This window comes from Marmota flaviventris, chromosome 4, assembly GCF_047511675.1.
Source record: "Marmota flaviventris isolate mMarFla1 chromosome 4, mMarFla1.hap1, whole genome shotgun sequence".
Classification (NCBI taxonomy): Eukaryota; Metazoa; Chordata; class Mammalia; order Rodentia; family Sciuridae; genus Marmota; species Marmota flaviventris.
The window spans coordinates 121,703,542-121,725,287 of NC_092501.1; the positions used below are offsets into that span (position 1 = coordinate 121,703,542).

The window sequence follows — 21,746 nt, forward strand, 5'->3', positions numbered from 1 at the left end:
AATAAATGAATAAAATAAAGGTCCATCAACATCTAAAAAATTTTTTAAAAAATTGTAATGGGTTGTACCCCATGTATCTATAATATGTCAAAATACACTCTGCTGTCATGTATATATAAAAACAAACAACCAAAAAAGAAGTGGGTAGATTTTCTTCATATCTTTCCCTCTGCAGTTTGGGTGCAGGGGACTTTGAGGCCATCTGGGCTGGCAGGTCCACAAGACAGAAGGAGCCTGGGGCCTGAGTCACCATGTGGAAGAAAGCAATATACTCACTAGGAGCATCACAGTAAGGCTGATGGGGGAAAAATGAATTTCTCTTGTCTAAGGCCACTGAAATGTTAGATGGTTTTATTGAAGCAGTTAGTGTTTCCCTAATAAAATTGAAAATTAAAGGATTTTCCCATCAGTTACAGTCAGATATAATTCATATTTTCCAGAAACAATTTCATGTTTGCTTCCATTTGCTTCCTGCTTGGTACGTTTTGTGTAAGGGTCCTCTAAGCCAATCCTGTAAGTTTTTCCACTCATCAAAAGTGTTCCCCAAAGTATGCTGGGCAGAATCGGCCAATTGAGAAGGAACATGGATGGCTCGGTAGTAGGGAGGGATGGGGTATTTGTGTACTGTATTATTACTCCTCTCTCATCACTTCCCAAGTCTCCCCACCCAAACACATACAATTTCTTGTCTGTTATCGGGGAGAGCACATTTTCTATTCTGGAGTTTTCTCAAATACCGTCTTGCAGAAACCTCAGTAAGTGAACCTGCATAACCTGTAACCATGGGCCACCTATTGTTTCCTTCAAAGCCCAACTCTCTGCATGGGTTACACTCAGATTCCTGAGCATGGAAAAATTATGAAGATTCCATGTGGAGACACAGGAGGCAATTGCATCTCACCAAAGAGCAGAGCTTCCCTGTTCTTACTTTCATGGGCTCTGCGCTTGGTCCCACTCTTTCTCTTTACAGCAGCTTTTCCAAGCTCTGCTCTTTATTCCCTACTTCCTCCCCTTCCCTGGCACCACCTGTTCACTTCTGCCTCCTCCCTCTTCAGCCTCCTCCCTCTTCAGCCTCCTCGCCAGATTGGGATGCTGTCTTCTGAATCTCACTCCTTTTCCTTATATGCAGCACCAGTATTTCCCATTTTACCCTCTAATCCTCATAACACATAATCTTTCCCTGGATCTACTCTCCTTAAATAAAGTAGGGTAGGGGGATTATAAATAACCATAAGGTCTTTTATTCTACCAGAAACCCAAAACAGGCTTATTTTCTTTCTCTCTCCCTTTCTTTCTAAAACATCTGCCACAGCACAAACACTCAGCACATTCTTATCAAATCAAGGGTGCCTGGAAATATACTGAAGACATTTTGAATTTATCTAAAGGAAGCATACTTTATTTTGAAAGTGCAGTTGTGAAGGCAACTAGAATCTTCACCAGTCACATAAGAGGGTTCACGTCAATTCACCCAGCGATGCAGAAGGAAAGGGCTGCTTTGTACCACGTGGCACTTCTAACAGATACTAGCAGGTGTTTCTGGCTTAGCGCTTGGTGAGCTGGGTTTCACATTTAAGTCACTGGCTACAGACACCTGCATTTTTGCACAGAATACAACAATCCTTATTATAATGCTCAAGTATTCTGATGTGGTTGATTCCAAACTGGCCTAAACATGTTCCTTATACCTCCAAAATGGGACCAGTCTTTTAAGTGTTTCAGATTCTGCAGACACGAGATTTATGGTGCAGGGTTCCTGCTCCTTAGAATTCTTCTAACTGGAATTTTATAGTTTTCCCATCAATTTATTATGATTATACTTTATTGAGCTTTTACCATGTGACAGGCAGGCAGTATAATAAGCACTTTCATGCATTATCTCACAATATCCACACAATAGTCAAGAGGTAGCTACTATCGTTGTTCCTTATTTACGTAGGAAGAAACAGAGAGGTTAAGCAATTTGCTTAAGACCACCAAAGAGATGGGTGACAGGTTTACATCCAGGTCTGTCGAACTCCAAAGTCATACTCTCTTGATCATGTTTCACAGCAGAAGGTGAAACTCCTGACTTTGATGAGTGATACAGTATAGTGTCAGAGTGCAAATGATTACTATGCTGCATCTCTGGGGCCCCTTGCATGTGGTGGGCTGGTTCAGGGCCCTTGTTGAAGGTTCAGGTCTGTTTTACAAGTGGGTTTGGGAAGAAAACTGAGGATTGTCAAACTGCATAGAGGATTTTCTAATGCCATTAATGAATGCTCTTTTTGTATTTCAGATGAACATTGGTCTCTGCAATGATAATGGAATGCCTGCATCTCCCATTCAGAAGGAACCTAACATCATGTGGCTCAGGCTATGTCTCTAAGAAAGAAATGACCCTCGGTACTTTTTTCTTTTGCACCTAATCCAAGATCATGAATATTTACACCTAGGTTTTTTTTTTTTTCTTAAGAGCTTCATAGTTTCAACTCTTACATTTAGGTCTTTGATCTCTTTTGAGTTAATTTTTGTGGTAGGTAGAGGAAATAAGTTCTTTACCTTGAGAATGTGGATGGTTCCACTGGCTTATCAAATAACAAATATAAGTATGTGCAAGTAATTGTGTGACAATGATAACTTAAAAATTAGCTTATAAGAGCATACTACTACATATTTATAGCAGAAACTTCAGAAAAAATAGAAAGGTAGAGGTAGTAAAGAAAGCTTAATTTGTAATTCCATTATTAACTATTAGCATTTTGCTGCTTTTCTATTTTATTTCAGTGTTTCATCAGTTTTTTTAACCTTATTATATTTTTATTTGTTCTATTAGATACACATTACAGTAGAAAGTATTTTGACATATTATGCATACATGGAGTATAACTTATTCTAATTAAGATCACATTCTTGTGGTTGTATATGATGTAGAGTTTCATTAGTTGTGTGTTCATATATTAACATAGGAGAGTTAAGTCAGATTCATTCTACCATCTTTCCTATCCCCATCCCTTCTCCCTTCCCTTCATTCCCCTTTGTCTAATCCACTGAACTTCTGTTCTTCCCCTCCCCCTCCTTGTTGTGTTTAGCATCCACATATCAGAGAGAACATTTGGCTTTTGGGGATTGGCTTATTTCACCTAGCATGATAATCTCCAGATGCATCCATATTTGTCAGTTCTATTTTTAAAAAATTTATCATGTTTTTATATTTCTTAAGAATATAGCCAGGTGCAGTGGTGCACATCTACAATCCCAGTCACTTGGGAGGCTCAGGCAGGCACCATCAAATGGCATTGCAAATGAGAAGAGATCAGACCAGCAATGGCAGTGGTGAGCATGAGTTGGCCTGGGGCTGGTTCTGATTAAATAAGTAATGCTTATTGATTGCTTATGTACTCGAATCCATCCCGAGTGCTTCACATAGATGGGCGGGGGCAAGGAAATCCATCATTACGCTCCATGATTACATGGGGAAACTGAGGAACAGAAGGGGTAAGTAACTCACCTAACATGCAGCCAGGAGCCTGTCCAGAATTTGCACTCAAGTTACTTGGTGCTATCGGCCTCTCAGTGATGCAATGGAAGATGATGATGGTGTCCACCTGTTTAATATTTATCGTGCTGCAGCTTGATACTCTACTCATAATGGATGACACAGAGTGTTGTTCTGGGTTCTGGAGTTTCAGCTGTATGTGAGCAAGACCAATAAAGTCCTACTCTCAAAGGGCTAATGTTCAAGTGTAGAAATAGATAAGAATAAACAAAGAAATAAAAAATGATTTCAGAGAATGACAAGTGCTAGGAAAAAAAGTAAAATGGGAGGATGTGACGAAGAATGAGGAGGAAAGGAGGTCAGTGAATGAATGACTGCATGGAGGAGCCGTTGTGGTGAGGAGGGTGGTGGGAACCTGAGCACCTGCCATTCAAAATGTTTGCACCTTGAGGACCCTTCCCTTGGCTCCACAGATGCTGTGAGGCCAGCCACATTGAATTTCTCCAGGCAGTTTTTATTTCTAGAAACAGAGGAGCCACGGCAAAGTTGTGACATCCTAGAATTTAATGTTTGTAGCCTGGTGCAGTGGCATACACATGTAATCAGCAGCTGGGGAGGCTGAGGCAGGAGGACCACAAGTTCAAGGTCAGCCTCAGCAAATTAGTGAGGCCCTAAGTAACTTGGCATGACCTTGTCTCAAAAATAAATAATAATAGTAATACTAATACTACTAATAGTAAATAAAATAAAAAATATAGTGTTTTAAAAAATTTGTTTCTCCATTTGTTCAGTGCCATCAGACTTTTAGTTGGGCTAGTCATTATGCATTTATTTTAATATTAAATGTGTTACTACTTATACTTGAAAAGAGATCCCTCAGGAACAAAGACATAATGTTTGAATTATAGACTTTTCTCTGTTGATCATTCTAAAGCTACTGCTTTTATTGAAGTGTTTATCCTTCTGAGACATGCTGAGAACAGAAAGGGAAAATACCACAATTCTAATGCAATTCAAAGTAAATATCAGAGAAAGGTCAATGCTATTGCACCGGACCTTCCTTTTCAAAAGTAAACACTTGGAGCATAAAAAGCTCTTTGGGAGTTTTATGGGACCAGTGCCACTGGCTCTCACCTTGGCCCAGTGAATTGTATAATGTCACCCCTTGGCCCCACCCATGAACCCAAGGAACCTGAAAATCTGCAGGACAACGTTCTGACATAACTCAAGGTTAACAGCGGGGCCACCTGAAGGAGGGTGGGAAATAAGGGAGGCTGAGTGGCCAAGCACAGTGAACACTACTGTGACTGTGACGGTCCCTGGTGACTAGGCGAGGGTCAGTGCATTGAGGCCTGGATGCCAGATGGGCACAGGGCTCGCTTCTTCTTTTCACTCCCCCCTGCGCCCTTTACAGGGACCTTCTTTTTGCTCCTCCACTCTCGGTCAGCCTGTTCCTCTTCCCTCCTTCCTCTTGATCTACCTTGGCTCATGCTGATTGTGGGAAGCAGGCAATTTAACTGCAGCGAGTGAGGTACAGGTACACCAGGACCCTTGGGGTAGAACAGATCTGGCCACAAGTGTGGGAACAGGAAGCCCAAAGGCCAGCGGCACTGGCAGTCAGCAAAACCACGAAGTTACTTTGGGTCCTGGCTGGTGCACTTCCTGGCCAGCGGAATGGTGGTGGTGGTGCTCAGGGGATGTATACAAATGCCCAGGTGAGGAAGCCTGTTTGGACTTCCTCAGGGAGCAGGTGACCAGGTATGGAGAGCAGACAGTGGTGCTAAGGCAGAAAGTTGGGTGATCTTAGGCAAAGGATTGAAATCTCTTTGGGTCTCAGTTTTCTCATCTGTCAAAAAGGATAACTCCAAATCCCAGCAGCTCCGGAGGCTGAGGCAGGAGGATCATGAATTCAGAGCCAGCCTCAAGCAAAAGTGAGATGCTAAGCCACTCAGGGAAACCCCATCTCTAAATAAAATATAAAATAGGGCTGAGGATGTGGCTCAGTGGTCGAGCCTGAGTTCAATCTCCAGTGCCCTCTCCCCCAGAAAAAAAGGATGAATTAGTTCTTCCTCACATGATAAACCTTGTGACTTAAAGAGGCAATAAATAGAATAATGGAGACTGGGGCTCCAGGCAGGTTGTTAATACAGCACAATTAAGATCCAGTTCTCAGACTGAGCTGCCAGGTGTGGCTTGAGGCTGGAAGGTTCTGTGGTCATATCTAAGTCTCTGGGTGAGTCTGGAAAAACAGCAGAAGCTGATGCAGAGGACCTAAGAATCAGGCAAGGGGTCAAGACGCCCCGTGGGGTGGGTGGAACTAGTTCTGCAAAGCAACTTGGTAAGAAAGGTACTTAATTAAAAGGTTTTGGGGAAACACATCATGATTTAGCCCCTGGCTGGAAAGTTATAAAACATTGATCCTATTGGTAGTTTTGAAAGCTTTTGCCACTAAGAAACCGAATCCTGGGCTAGGGATGTGGCTCAAGCGGTAGCGCGCTCGCCTGGAATGCGCGGGGAGCTGGGTTCGATCCTCAACACCTCATACAAATAAAGATGTTGTGTCCACTGAAAACTAAAAAATAAATATTAAAAAATTCTCTCTCTAAAGAAAGAAAGAAACCGAATCCTACTGCTTCTTTTTCTCAATTTCCCCCCTTTTCTGAATACTTATTAACACCCCCAGGAACTGCATGTGTCTGAAACTTCTGGGTTATAAATCTCTTCACAGCCCTTCTTCCTCTTGTTAGGTTGGGGCCAGAGCAGAGGGTTCTTAAGTGACTCCAGCCCCAGGCAGTGATGAGGGAGCAGTGGGACCCTGGCAAGAAGGGCCTCAAATGGTTTTCTTTCCTCTCTGTTTTAAAAATTATTTTGGAATAATTGTAGATTTATAGGAATGTTGCAAAGATGGAACAGAGAATTTCCATGCACCCTTCACCAGCTTCTCCTAAGTTAGCCTGTTACATAACCAGAGCCATTTGTCAAAGCGGAGAAATGAACCCTGGGACAATAGTGACGGTGCCAGACTTGATGGAGAGGTCATTTTCCTTTGTCCTTCCTTATCCCTCTCACTCCGAGTTTGTTTTCCTGCATTACTTTCTCTTCTCTCACCTCATGGGTGGGACAGCAGAGTGAGGTGAGGGGGCAGAGAGGGAGTACAGGTGTCCTGGGAACTGGGCACAGACTCTGTGATGCCCTCATGAGACAGGAGACGCCCCAGTGTGGCCCAATGGAGAGGGGCCTCTGTATGATCACCCACCAAGAGCAGGCTGAGGAAGCTGAGGGCTGAGATAGCAACTGCGTGTTCTGGGGGAATAATGGGATGGGCCAGTGAGAAGTCCATGAAGCCCAAGGGGGCTGCCATACTTATAGCCACTTTCTGAGGAAAGTAGCCCAGCTGTTCCCCACCTCGAATGAGGGTGGCAGAAGTTGGGAAGTGGAGCCCAGCCCTGAGACCCAGATGGCTCCGTCAGGCTGTACACTGTGGGTCAAGGCAATGGGCCAGGTGAGGGAGAGCTCACACATCAAGGTGGCTTGGCAGGACTGCCACTCACAGGCGCACTTCATGGTGATTGATGCAACTAACCAGTCCTCTCCCTCTTACATGAAGGGTGGGCTACCTAAGCTCCAGAGCTATGTGATGCAGGAGGGAGAGACAGTCTGGGGTCTCTGTGAAGCCCAGTCCTGCACCCGTGGGCAGACACGTTGGGATGCATATGCAACATGGATTTACCTCTTTCTTTGCTAAAACAGTTCAATGAATTCTGGTCTCCACCCTCTCTGCCCAATAGCCAAATGCTTCAGGGAAGCTGATTTCTGAAGGCAGGTTCTCATTCATCTAAACGCATCAAAGTGCTTCCATTTTGCTTTCCAATTATTGGTTTAAGCATGGACACGTGGCATAATTCTGTCCCGTGAGGTAGATGGGAGGAGAGATCCTCCTACCTGGGGAGTGAATAGAGGAACAAGAATGAGTGTTCTGAGAAAGCTTTCCTCATTCTCAACAAGAAACTCAAGAGAGCTGGTGGTGGATGTCTGTAATCCCAGTGAAGTGGGAGGCTGAGGCAGAAGGATCACAAGTCTAAAGCCAGCTTTAGCAACTTAGTGAGGCTGGAAGCAACCTAGTAAGACCCTGTCTCTAAATAGAACACAAAAAGGGCTGGGGATGTGGCTCACTAGTTAAGTGCCCTGGGTTCAATCCCCAGTATTTGAAAGAAAGAAAGAAAAAAACCTCAAAAGAGGAAATGGTTTCTTTCCTGAGCCTGAGCAATGGGTACCTGGATGTGATATCTGGAACTTTGGCAGCCATCTTGTGACAGCAGTGAGATTAGTAAAAGGGGATGATGTGAAGACCCAAGTTCTCAGTGACATCACTGAGTCACCCAGCCAATCAAGTGTGGAGACTTTGAACTTTTTGTGTACTAGCCAACTGATTTGTTTTTTTCCATTACTTGAGGTCAGTAAGTTACCTAGTGCTAGTGACTGTGCACCCCATGGGGACACTCCCAGTTCTCCCTCTTGGTTGTGTAAATCTTCACCCAAGATTTCTGTATTAATTTTCTGTTGCTGCTGCAACCATTTACCAAAAATTTAGCGGCTTAAAGCAAAACACATTTACCCTCTTGCTATTCAGAGATCAGAAGTTTATAAAGCTAGGTGTTGGCAGGGCCACATCCTTTCTGAGGCTTCTGGAGAATCTGGTTCCTTGACTTTTACAACTCCTAGAGGCCCTTCTGTATTCCTTTGCCCTCTTCTAAGGACACTTGTGATTGCTTTGGGTTCACCCAGAGAGTGCAGTGTAATCCCCTTCTCTGAAAATCTAACTCAGTCCTTCAGAGTACCTGTTACCATAGTTGCAGCCTTGGGGTTTAGGGTGTGGAGTTCTTCTGAGGGCATTATTCAGCCTCACATCTCCCCCACCTAAAGTGATCTGTGTGTCCCCTTCTTGGTTTTGCACAGACTGATGTTTCTCATGGTGTCCCTTCAGGGCACAATTTGTAAGGACCCCAGCCTGACACAGCTTACCTGTCATTTTCCACCAAGCAGCTATGGAGGCTGTGTTCCCTGTGGGAAAGGAGAGCTTAAGGGTCAGAGAAAGATGAGGATTTTGGATGTAGAATGAACTGTAGCCACTTCAAAGTGTAAAGAAATAGGGGCCTTGTGTTTTCTCAGTAGAAGGAAAGCTGCAAAAGATGTTGTCTACAGAGGTCTACCAGATGGTTCAAATGGGGTTCAGATTTCCCTTACAAATTCTGCTTTTGAAGACCCTTATGGATATCAGAGCCCAGCAATTCTGAGTAGATCAAGGTGCTTGGGCGTCTCTTAGGGAGGATGAGCATTGCAGTTGAGCTCCAAGACCAATAGGTCACTGATCCGTTTCTCATCCATTCTGGATACTTGGCTAGTTTTGTCCTGGGGAGAATTCAGAATCACAAGGTCAGCCATTTTCCTCTTTGTGTCACATGCTGGGCTTTGTGCTGAACCACAGAGTCTCATATACAAATCCTGAGTGTATTCTCCATCTGTGGAACATATCTCTGTTTGATTTTCTGACTTCTTTGCATAAGGTGTGAAACAGGGTCACCTTGACTGTGAAATGAGGGATTGAGACCAGTCTCTCTACCCCTGCAGCTTTCAAATGTCACATCTTGTGGTTGGGATAAGGACACAGAAAAGAAATTTTTGGAGTCAGAAACAATGGGGTCCAAACATTCAGAAATTCCCAATCAACCAGAGCAGGATATGGTGGAAGGGTGAGCTATGTTGACTCTGGGTCTCCATCTCCCATACCCAGCTAGGTCTGTGTTGCCTGGCCTCTGAGGTGTCAGAAGACGAGGCTTCATGTTGACTCTGCCTTGCTCAAGCTCCCTAGCCACCCTCTCTTCCAGCCTCCTTTAGAGCTGCCCCAGGGGTAGGAAGATGTCCAAGGTCCACCAGCAGAGGCAGATCTGTGACCCAGGAGATGAGGAGCACAGCAACACAAACCTTGTTAGGAGAATAAGCCACTTTTAGAAGGCAAGGCTACAACCTCCATCTGTTGGTCTCAATTTCAGTGATCATAATGTCTCACGCTTTGCCTTGGTGAATCCGTAGAGAACTTTACGCTTTCAAAGAATTCTTCATTTAATGACTCAAAGAGGAAGAACTGAAGGAAGACACATGGGAACCTCTCTCCACAAAAGAGTAAGCCAAATGGATGATGACATCAGCAGCTGACGTGATCACATCATCAAAGCTGATGTCAGCAGCCCTGACTGGCCACAACTCTGGCTTCTTGTGAGCCACCTGCCACATTGGAAGTCCCTTGTGTCCTTTCTAGCCCTCAATTTTTGCATCTAGGTTACAAAAATCTGTGTCTTCTTCCTCCTCAAAGGAACTTACAGCACTTAATGGAAGAGGCATGGGACAAAAGAGCTTCTTGGAGAAGACAAGAATGTGGAGCTGAGAACTTTTTGCTCTCAGAAGCGTGTCCAGCTCAATCTCTTGTTGTGTAGCACTCACTGCCGCCAACCTTGGAAGTCAGCGAGTCTCCTCAGTGGACCACACATGTAGGTGCATGTGTGTGGAGTTTCCATTCTGGGAAGGTATCAGGATTTTAAGACACAGCCAACATGAAGGAAAAGACATGCAATCCGGAGACCCAGGGGACTGAGGAGATGATCCTGACACATGGTTTGGACAACTGTCAATGTCATACTTAGAAATCAATCCAGGGCTTTTTTGTCAGTTGCATTGGTGTCTGTGTTAAGTGTGGCTGAGAAGACTGCTGATGATCCCCCAGACCTGCAGGGTCTTATTCATCCAATGTCATCCCAGGGCAATGATAGATCGGTCTGATTTTAGGCAGAGAACAGCAAACCAGTATGAACCCTAGACAAGCCTTCTAGAAACTTCAGGAAACTTTCAACATCATATTCTTCCTTTCTCTTTATCTCCTTTGCCACACTCAACAGCAAAAAGCTAGAAAACCACAGGCTCCAAGCAATCCCTGGAGAGAGGGGCCATGCTAGGGGGGAGCTGGTCTTTCACAGAGCCAAGGTAAAGTGGGGAGCAGGGAATGCATCCACAGTGGATTTATCAGTCATGATAGCTAAAGAGATGGCCAATTTTTCAGGACCTGAAAAGGGTTACTGGAAATATCAGGTATCAGGGCTCAGAGTATGACCACTGGGAGACCATTTTGTCCACAATGGCCATTGGCCAAGGACATTGGATACTTGATGTACTTGCAAAAGGCAGAATATAGCATATGGAGACATAAAGGAATCTCCTTTGTAGCCAAGAAATGAAAGATGCTTTTATTAGTCAGGGTTTATAGTTGAAAGCAACAGCAGCTGACTCTGGCTAATGAAGTAAAGGAGACTTTATTAACAAGACATGGGGCAGCTCACAGCTTCCTGAATGCTGTGAGACACCACGTTTGGAAGTTGCATAGCCAGGTGGAACAACCAACTCCTGCCATAGAACACATTTGCTCTGCTGCAGGGCCCACTGTGACACCCCAACATTGGGTACTGAGCACTGGCTGGAAACAGAGCCTCTATAGAAGCTGGATGAAGTGCTGCCGTAACTGTGATTGTCTGCCGTAACTGTGATTGTCTTTTGCCAGATTAGTCATTTTATGCAGGGAGACCTGCTTTTGTTTGTAAGGGCCAGAGAGGCCAATCCACTCTCCTTCCGTGTCAAGGGAGGTGGAGAAGCCAGAGACTAGCACTTTTAGATTCCATGGTGAAAGGTGGTCCTCACAAGTGTGTATGTGTGGGAGCATAAGCACAGAAAGAGATACAGGTCTTTGATGACCAAACAGTTGACATTTGTCCCCTACAAAGCATGAGGTTATATGAACTGACTACGGGAACCTGACTCCAATTTTCCTTGGACAGGGCCTCTGTCTGATGCCCTGTCTCTTCTGGGGGTGGGGGACATGGTCCTGATTGTCTCTCAGATATTTTACCCTTATGGTCATTCATCTGTTCCTGAGCATTGGAACTTCTGTGTAAAAATAATGCTAGCCAGGAAACAATTTATAATTTAATTTAATAATTTCCAGATTTATTGAGGAATAATTAAACATGCAGTAGATACAATTGAATATATAAAATAAATAATTATCTATTACATGTATGTAATATGATAATTCATATATTTGCATCTGTTGTGAAATGGCTGCTACAATCGTATTAGTTAACATTCACCACCACTTCACTCAGTTCCTGGTCAAGTGTGTGTGTGTATGTGTGTGTGTGTTGAAGACACTTAAGATCTATTTTTTTAATCTTTATTTTATTTATTCATTTTTATGTGGTGCTGAGAATTGAACCCAGTGCCTCACACATGCTAGGCAAGTGCTCTACCACTGAGCCACAACCCCAGCCCAAGATCTATTCTTTAAGCAAATCTCAAGTAAACAGTGTATTGTTAACTATAGTCACCATGCTGTAGGTTAGAATCTAATGTTTCTGTTAACATAACATTCTTGTTAAAATAATAATCCTGTTATTCTAAATAAAAGTTTATAGTGTACACACTCAGTAATCAAATTCCTAAATATAATAAAAATGATAAAACATCTTTATATAATTAGTAACTACTGTATTAGTATATAAAGTGCTTTAAATACAGATTAAAATACCAATAATCAATGTGGTGGCAGGCTTTACAAAACCTTTTCATGAATTTCTGATGTTTTATTAATTATAATTGCAATGTTTTTTCAAGACTTTATTGGCATGTTGTTTTGTTTAAAACGTAGTATGTTATGTTTCAGGGGTGTAAATATCAATGTACCCTAGACAATTCTGGCTAAAGACATTACTGGAAGAGATGTATGTTCCCTGAAGTTTAGATATTAAAAACTGAGAGGCATCCTGCAGGGGGGATGTTAACCAGGAAGATGTTTTGTGGGGCAATTTTTGATTTGAAGAATATCTTCCAGGAGTCAAGGGCTTTCCACAGACCTGATACTAATGTTAACCATGGCCCTAATTCTACTTTCCAGGTTGGAGTATCAGGGGCCTCCGTAGGACTGGGACTTAAACCCAGGTCTGTCTGGCTTCATGGTCTTCCTACAATACAGTTTCACTTCTTATTGCTCCCTCTTAGCACAGCTGGACCAAACTGAAATATTAAGAAGAGCTTTACAAAAGTAAGAGATATAGATAAAAATTGAAGTGAATAAAATTAGTCAAAGGTATGAGGCATAGATTTTTTTCAATCTTATATTTCTATTGCTAATCAATACTACTTTGAACATTCCATTCCATATTCTGTCTAGGATGGTTAGGTGGAAAGGGTGTGAGCAAACCCCTGTGAGTGTGAATCCTCTGTATCAGTGATTAGCAGTGTGACCTTGGCCACATTATCCCCTGGCCTAAAATTGTGGTGAGAATTTCATGACATAGTAGATTAAGTAGCTTAGATATCTGGTTCAAGATGGCGGACTAAGGACACTTGCGTGGTTCTCCTTCTTCCCAGAATCCCATAGAAATTACAGAAAAGCTGTTAAAAATAATAAAATAAAAATAATAAAAATTAACAGTAATAAATTCATGATGGTGCTGGAAGACCAAGATATTGAGGAAGTCACTGGAAGATAGTTAGTAGATAGTGTTGGTGTGGCATAGAAATTGGTCTCTGTTTCCTTTTTTTTTTTCACAACCACATTTCTTGAGAATACTTATGTTCATGCGTCTTTGCCTTGTGTTGACTCTGGGAACCACTACTTCTGGTTTCTTTCACTATGAGTCCATTGGAATTGGTCTTGTTAAGTTCTCCCGGGATCTCCACTTTGCTAAATCCAGCTTTATCTCTTCATTGTTCAACATTTGTTGTGAGTTAGCCCCTCCTTGAAACATCAGCCTTTCTTTGTTTCCATGACATCTCATCACTCTGGCTTTCTTCCACATCTCTAGTGGCTCTTGCTCTGTCTTCTTGGCTGGCTGTACTTCCTCTGCCTAATCCCAGAACATCACCACCTCCCCCAGCATGTATCCTGGCCCCTTCTCTTCATCTCCGGCATTCCCCAGTAACTCATTCATTCTCATGACTTAATGACATCTGTGTCCTGATGGCCCCTACATTTCTGTCTCCAGTCTAGGGCTCTTCTTGGAGCTCCAGACTTGTATGCTCAATACATCTTTTTATTTTAAAAAAATATATAAATATAAATATATATATATATATATATATATATATATATATATATATATATATATATTAGTTGTATTTGGACACAATACCTTCATTTTATTATTTATTTTTCTGTGGTGCTGAGGATCAAACCCAGCACCCGGCATGTGCTAGGCAAGTGCTCTACTGCTGAGCCACAACCCATCCCCTGCTCAATACATTTTTAGAAACCATTTTTATTTAGAGACAATATCAAACTTACAGGTAGTTTTGCAAAAATAAAAACAGCACAAAAATACCTGTATGCACTTTACCTAGATTCATCCATTATTAACATTTTGCTCTATTTGTTTTTTTCTCTCTCTCCTTTTCGTTGTGTATTACATACCTGTAATATGTAATATTATGTACATGTGTTCATGTACAGATGTTTTGAAGTATTTGAGGATAAATTACACTTGGACTTTATTCCTAAACATTCAGTGTTTTCAGAGGTGGAGAGTATTCTTTTATATAACCACAACATTACCAACCGCAATAAATTTGACATTGCTACAAACCTTTAATCTATCATTCATATTTCAATTGTCAGTTAACTCAAATGTGTCTTTTTTTTTCTCCTCAGCATAAGTATCAGTTAGGGTTAGATATTGTATTTAATGGTCATATCTTTTTGGTTTCCTTTAATCTACAGCATTTCCGCAGCTTTTCTTTATCATTTATGACATTGACATTTTTGAAGAATACTATCTCCCCTCACCCCACTTAAATAAGAACTTGCTATTGTAGACTTTTCGATGTCTTTTCTTGATTAAGGTCAGACTATCTTCAGTCTACTAGACACAACCAAGGTTGGGTTGTGTCCTTCTCACAGTGTCACATCAGAGGCCCACAAAAATCCATTGTGCCTCAGTGGTACTATTAGTTATGATCACCGTGTTGATGTGCTGTTTGATTTCTCTGCTGCATAATTACTGCTTTTCCCCCTTCTCCTCTTCCTTGCAACTAACACGTGATCTGTGGGAAGACACTTGAAGACTATGCGATATCCTGCTCCTTACTATCAGTGATTTATGCCTGATGCAGCCTTTTCCAGGTGGTTGGAAAGGGAAGCTTTTCTGACTCCAGCATTCCCTCCAGGCTGACCTGTCCCCTAGGTGCTGTGCTGTAGAGAAGAGCCCAACCTCTCCTCATCTGCCTCCTTATTGGCTGATATATCTATATATCTCTATGTATTTCTTGATATGCTTCTCATGGCTGGCACCTCACCTCTGTACTTGTTTGGGTGCTCAGACTGCATTATTGCTGTCCTCAGATGACTTACAGATGGTTCAAACTTAACTTGTTCAAAATAGAAGCCTCAATTTCTCACCCCAAACTCATCTTCAATCATCTTAGTCTTTCTCATCCTGGAAAAGGTTGTTACCTCCACTCAGTTGCTCAAACCAGAAATCTAGAGGTCACCCTGGATTCCTCCCCGCTTTCATGTCCTATTCCTAATTCCTAAGTGACTTCTGTTCCTCCACAACACGTGTCAAACCTTCTTGCCTCTCTTCATGTCTTCCCCATGATCTGCATCCTAACTGCTGTCGTCTCTCACCTGCACCATGATGCATCCTTTCCTAGTCTCCTGCTCCCTCCGTTGCCTCTTTCTGAACAAACAGAACTATACTTGAGTTGTCTTTCCCTTATTTAAAGCTTTCTAATGGGTATAAGTGGGCTCTTCCATTATACCTGGCTATTGAAAGAAACAAAAGAAGGCTTGTTAAAGATGTAAGTACATATTCTGTTTCTAGTTAGGATTATCACAAAGAGGGAAATTCTCCATGAGCAAATCCATAAATTTAACACAATCTTAGTAAACATACCAACAGAGAAATTTTGGAACTATAATTCTATGGAAAAACAGATATGAAATAAGAGCCTGGACTTTTCTGGAAAAGAGAGACACATAATAGGGGAGTAGATGAAGATGCACAGAATAGTTTTACCATAATTGAAAATTATCTTTAAATTTATGGTAATTGAACAGTGTCATAATGGGCATGAAGAAGCAAATTAATGGAATAGAATGAAGAGTCTAAAAAAATAGACACAAACATCTAAAATATATAAAACAGCATCAAATATTAATGAAGGAAGCCAGGCTATTAGAAATAATGTTCTGGGAAAGTGCTATGGACCATTCAATCCTTGTGTCCCCCCAGGTTCCCACATTGAAATCCTAACTCCCAGTGTGATGGTGTTGGGAGGTGAAGCCTCTGGCAGGTGATTAGACCATTAGAGGGAAGGCTCATGAATGGCATTAGTGTCCTTATAAGAAGAGATGGGAGAGAGCTTGCTCTCTTTCTCACTCTCTCTCTCTCTCTCTCTTTCTACCCTTTTCCATATGAGGATTCAATAAGAATATGGCTGTCTTCTGTTTGTAGGCCAGAAAGAGGACACTCAACGAACACCCGATGTGCTAGCACCTTGATTTTGGACTTCCTGCCTGTAAAATTGTGAAAAATAAATGTCAGTTGTTTAAGCCACCATTTAGCAGCCCAAACTAACTAAGACCGACAAAAGACTTGTACCGTTCCCTACTTACATGAGTAAATTCTAGATTGATCCAAGATTTAACCTTACAAAATGAAACCAGGAAAGCATAAAATTCCAGAGAACTTAAATAATGTGAGTAAGGAAACCTTTCTAAGTATGACACAAAACTCAGAAGCTGTGGAAAACATTAGGAAATTTAACAAAATACAAATAAATTCTGCATAGTAATCAGACAAAAACCCCACTATAAACAAAGTTAAAGACAAATGACAAACTAAGGAAAATATTTGCAAGAGCAATTAAATTATTGAATATAAAAATCTGCTCTCTCAAGTCAATAAAAAGACCAATGATCAAAGAAAAAAGCACAAAGGACAAGAACAGATAATCTGTTGAAAAGAAAATACAAATGTCCTTACAGCACTTCAAATTTCAAATGGACACAAACCCCAGCCCTGCCCAGGTTGGAGCTTGGGGATGCTCTTGTTGCAGCATCAGAGAGGGAAAAGATTTCCTTTAGAGAGTATGTCATTCTAAATCTTTAGAGTGAAGTGACAAGATACTATGCACAACATTAAATGTGAAAGAACAAATTGGAAAAACAGTTGCAATATAAATGATCCAGTATTAATATTACAAAGGTGTTTATTCTTTCAGCAGCAGAATTTATACAGAGTTCAATCCTGACTGCTGTTTTCTGGGCCATAATTATTCATTGCATTATTATTGATAATGATATCATGCTATGAGGATGTGAAAGGTGATCTGCTCTAGAGTCAGGATGGTAAGTTTGCACACATTGTTTGTTCCCTAGTCTTCTCAACTGGGCATGTTGTCCTTAAGCTGCAAGGGCAGGGAACGGGTGTGGTTGTGAGGAAGACCCAGGATGCCTAGCAACACTTGCTGGTTGCTTATCACTCAACCTGCCACTCAGCACAGGGCAGTTCTGCAGAGGTAATCCTTGGTGATGTCTCTGCACACTTCTTTTCCCGCCTTTCCCCCTCCAGTGCTGAGGATTGAACCCAGGGCCTTGTGCATGCTACACAAGGGCACTGCCATTGCACTTAATTCCCAGCCTCTCCCTATCCTGCTTCACTAAGCCTGTCTGGATTTTGGTGACAATCTATGGAATAAAAGGAGGTGTACTCTGGAAGCTGACCCACCTGGCCCTGCTTGCCACTTGCTTTTAGTTCTAAACTTGTCACTTTACTAGTGATGTTGGGCTGGGTGGACTGGCTTCCTTCTCCAGTTCTACAGTCCAGAGCCATCAGTGTGGTCTCTCTCTGCAGTAACCTAGTGTGAAAATTTCCTCCTACTGCCCTTGACCTCACAGAAGCATGAGGTACAGTGGTCCTTGAGCCATGTGATATTGACGGCTTTTCTGAAGATTCATTGGGACCAAGTGGAAGAAGAGCAGCAATCTTATCCTGCCCCACAGAGCTGCTGAAATATTTTGTCAGAACATGAGCACCTCCACCTGAGGAGTAAGTGGGAGAGAGAGCATTGAGTCATAAACCTCACTTAGTCTGTCAATGATTTCAGGAAGTCTGTCCCAGGTCATTATCCCTGCCAAAGCCTTGTGCCTCCTGGAGGAGGCTGAGGACCTGCCCACTTCTGGAAAGGACTCACTTTTTCTGGAGCCAATCACTAAGATGCTTGAAGTCAATGGCAATATATTTCTATTTTGTATTTTCTATATAGTGGCTGTTTTTGGGGGATAGCTGGTTCTTTTAGTCCCCACAGCAATTCTAGAGGTTTCCTTCCTCAAATGGACACATCACAAAGTAACTCAACATTTACCTTAAAGTAGGACAGAGGTCTGAGCACTACCTTGTGGGGAACAGCATTGGCTCTCAGCACACACAGCCAGCCATGCACATGAGGCCTCCTGCACACAGCCTCCCCAGTGACTCTGGGGAGAGCAAAGTAATAAATACTAACACATGCAGTGCAGAAGTCGTAGGGTGATGAGGAAGGAAATCAGCCACGAGTGTTTTCCTATGTCCAATCACAGAGGCAGTATTTCTAATGTTGCAAGGAAAACCACTTGTGTTTTGGTACATGTGCCACATGACATTTGAACCTCTGCTGTGGGTAACACAGACCCACGTCTACCTCTGTGGATGCTCAGGGATATGGTCAAGTAGGTCTTGAGAGAGCTGAGCCCAGTGGCTGGGCAGGCCAGGGAGGCCTGGGCAGGCCAGGGAGGCCTAGGCAGGCACATGACTTGATGATTCTGAATGATTGCAAGGGGATCAGACTGGAGGGTGCCTTTGAGATGCTAACCAGTCCTGAGCCCTACTTCCTCCTCGCTGTGGACTGCATAGACCAGTAGGTAATACTGCCCTGCTTTAATCATCCCAGGACCAGATACCAGGCAACTAGACACCACTCCTATAGCTCCAAGTTGTTGAGTGGCCCATTCAAGATCCATGTAATACTCTGCACAACCTGTTCCTGTGATGATGGTTAGGTCACTACTGAAGTGATTGGGCTGACAAATGGATTCTCTCATTAATATGAATCCTTCTTGGCACAATTTTGATGTCATATAATAATGATGATAATATCAACAAGTCTCCTTCTGCACCAGAGAGACTTATAGGAAACACTTGAGTAAGGACAGAAAGCCATCCTGGTCCAGGATAGTTTTTTTCTAAGCAAAGGTCTATTGAATGAAGACTTGTCTCTTGGATCCTAACTGGGTGTCAGATTTTGTGTGTGTGTGTGTGTGTGTGTGTGTGTGTGTGTGTGTGTGTCTGAGAGAGAGAGAGAGAGAAAGAGAGAGACAGGACCCTCGCCCCCCACCCATGCATGATCCTCTCTACACATGTTGTTGCCATTGGAATTAGGCAATGAGGACCCTTGCTTGGGGTCTTGTTTTTTGAGAAGGGTACTTCGCATCTCCTCTAACTGAACCCAGTCTTATGGGAAGAGGATGCCAGGGGGCCAAGGAAATGTGCTTATTGGAAATAGGCTGCCCTTCAAGGCCTTATTCCTGGCTTTGGGCCCTTTATACACCTGCTCAGCCATCCCTGAGCCCGTGTCCAGAGCTTGCTTGGGTCTTTTCCCTGGGTTCTGGTTTCTCTGGGTCTGTCTGACTGAGAGGGACTTTCTCTTGTTGGTGTGTGCACCCTAGACCTGGGGATGGCTGCTCTGGAGGTAGGGATGGGAGAGCAGCATGCAAGGACAGAACCAAGGTGTTAAGGTAAGGAATTGAAGATCAGAAGCCTCCACCTGCAGCCTTGCCCAGGCCCTGCAAATTGAGAGCGGGGACCTGCACATGTACTCCTATTCCAGGTACGTGGGGCAGCTTGCTCCCATTTCCTTGCCACGTGAATGGCTCCTGGGATTCTTACTCAACAGAAGTCCAGATTCTGAGGATATTTTTTCATGGGCTTTCCTCATTGAGCAACTGCTGCTGCCAAGGGATCATCACCCAGCCCTGGGATCCTAAAGTGGTTTGAGAGGATGACTCACTGGGGGCTTCATGGCTAAGAAGGCCATGGTTCACAGCTTGATTTTGTCTGACAAACAAAGAACATGAGAGACATAAGAAAATGTCTTATCAAAGTATCTAAAGAACACTGGGCTGAGACCCCCACCTGTACCTCATCTTGATGGAGGAGAGGCTGCTCCACAGACCCCTGGGCCAAGCGGAGCTTCACAGCCCTCCCAGGTGAGTTAGCAACAGCCGCAGCAGCCCCCTACCCCGCTTTCTGTTCCCTTCCATCTTTTCTTTATTTTTAATAGTTATTGTCCTTGTTGGTATGTTGGACTATGGGTTTTTTGGGCCCTGAACTTAGGGTTGGTTTTTTTGAGATGTTGGATCATCATTCTCTTCTAACCTCACTTGTCTAACAAGCAAATCCAAACGATGACTTTCTCCTCTGGATTAAAATGGAACATCTGTTCAACACTCTGTCTGTCCCTCTGACACCCACTTACCCTCCAGGCTGGGGAGCTGCCTCCCATGACAGAGTTCCAGCCCTCAGCACCGACTGTCACATTCTCTGACTGCCTGTTTAGGGTGTCCTACCCTCCAGGTTGGAAACCTGGTGTCGTCCTTGGTTCCCCTCCCATTTTATCAGTGACACCAAGTGGCTCAATCAACTTTATGCAGTGGTGGGAAGATCCAGGGTCAGGCTGTTTGACTTGCTGTCCAAGCTTTTTGCTGGACCTGGGGCACTGGCTGGCCACACAGTGGCTATCCTGCCTCAGTTGCTTCTTGAAGGACCAGGTTAGAGTAGTCCTTCCTGGCAAGGAGACACTGTTTACTGGACCCTTAGGACCCTCTCCCAGGAGGACAGGGTCAGAGGACCCCAGATGGGGCAATGGGAGGATGGAAACTGGGGTTGCAGATTGCCTATCCCTGAGCCTGGCTTAAACTTTGGCAGGACCAGCAAGGTCGAGCCACTTCAGCAGAGGGATCCCTACTTCTCACCTCTGTTTGCACAAGGTTTCAGGTTCACAACCTCCCAATTCTCCTTGAAGGGTGGAAAACAGGGTGTACCCAGCTTTTGGCCCCTCACTCCTCTGAGATGAGTTGTCCTCCCAGGTCTGAGCAGTGAGCAATGACCACAACCAGTCCATAGAGAAAGCACCATTTCTTTTCTGACGGTATGAACTCTCACATTTACGTTTGTGCCAAGCTGGAAATAACAATAACATAAACACTCCTCACTTGTCCTGCCTTTCCACGAAGGGAGAGGAAAGCCCAGCCCAGTCCAGGAAACAAAGTTCTCTCTGTTAGTAGACTCGGGCTTCTGTTTAAGTCCCCAGGGCCCCCACGGCAGTGATGGAATGAGCAGGACCCAGCAAGCTGGACATACTGGACGGTCTGGGTGTCCCCCTCCCAAAGCAGACCTTGTTTATTACAGTGGGAAAGAGGCCCCTCCTGCTCAGCTGGGGCTCCCTCGAGGTGCTGATTGGCTAGCTCTGTGGGAACCTGGGGCCCTAAAGGCCTCCCTCATGTGGAAAGGTCAGTGCTTTCTAACCCCTTGCTCTGGGGCACTCTGGTCAAGGGCACATCGTGTCCCCAAAGCACAGAGTGTGTCTCGGAGTCCCCATCCTCCAGAACAGCTGTCCCTTTCACTGTGTTGCTCAGGAAGTAGGAAAGGTTAAAATTTCCATCCTCTTAAGGAGATGCCTGCTGTGACTCAGTCTCTGACAGGAGTCTTTTCTTTCCTTTCTGGACTGGTGCTCCATGCAGAGAGGCTGATGGTGCTGCTGGGAGGCCATTCCTGCCACCCCCACCTCAGTGTGGCCACAGAACTGAGAGAGGCCTCCCTGACCCGGCATCCTCCTCCTGTGGAGCCATGAAATGTTCCAAACTCCCCTCTCCCCTGCCCTGTTTCTTCATCCGTCCAGCCTATTCTCAGTTCATTACCTCATGGCTCTGCACTCTGCTTTCTAAAGTGACAATTTCTTTGTAAAAATCCCTTGCATTGTAGCCAGGGATCTGTGGGGCTTCACCCTCAGCAGGCTCTGTGGCCTCCTCAGCACCACCAATTTCCAGGAGCCTGGGTACCATGGTGAGCATTTCCATAGCAACTCAAGCCAGCCTGCCTTCTTCCTGATGATCACTAACCAGGGCACTTCT

The 21,746-nt window shown here is 43.7% G+C and overlaps 1 long non-coding RNA gene across 3 annotated transcripts in view; it reads left to right on the forward strand.

The window, feature by feature from the left end:
* LOC114087434 (uncharacterized) overlaps positions 1-16,092 on the forward strand; it is a 29,694-nt gene extending 13,602 nt beyond the window's left edge. The window contains exons 2-4 of one of the 3 annotated variants that reach the window (XR_003581822.2): positions 2,279-2,385; positions 3,203-3,315; positions 16,033-16,092. This is a non-coding gene — a long non-coding RNA (uncharacterized lncRNA). Of the gene's footprint in view, positions 1-2,278; positions 2,435-3,202; positions 5,011-16,032 lie in introns of those variants that run through there. The other 2 variants (XR_003581820.2, XR_003581821.1) reach the window with 2 other exon arrangements.
* The last annotated feature ends 5,654 nt before the right edge of the window (positions 16,093-21,746 follow it).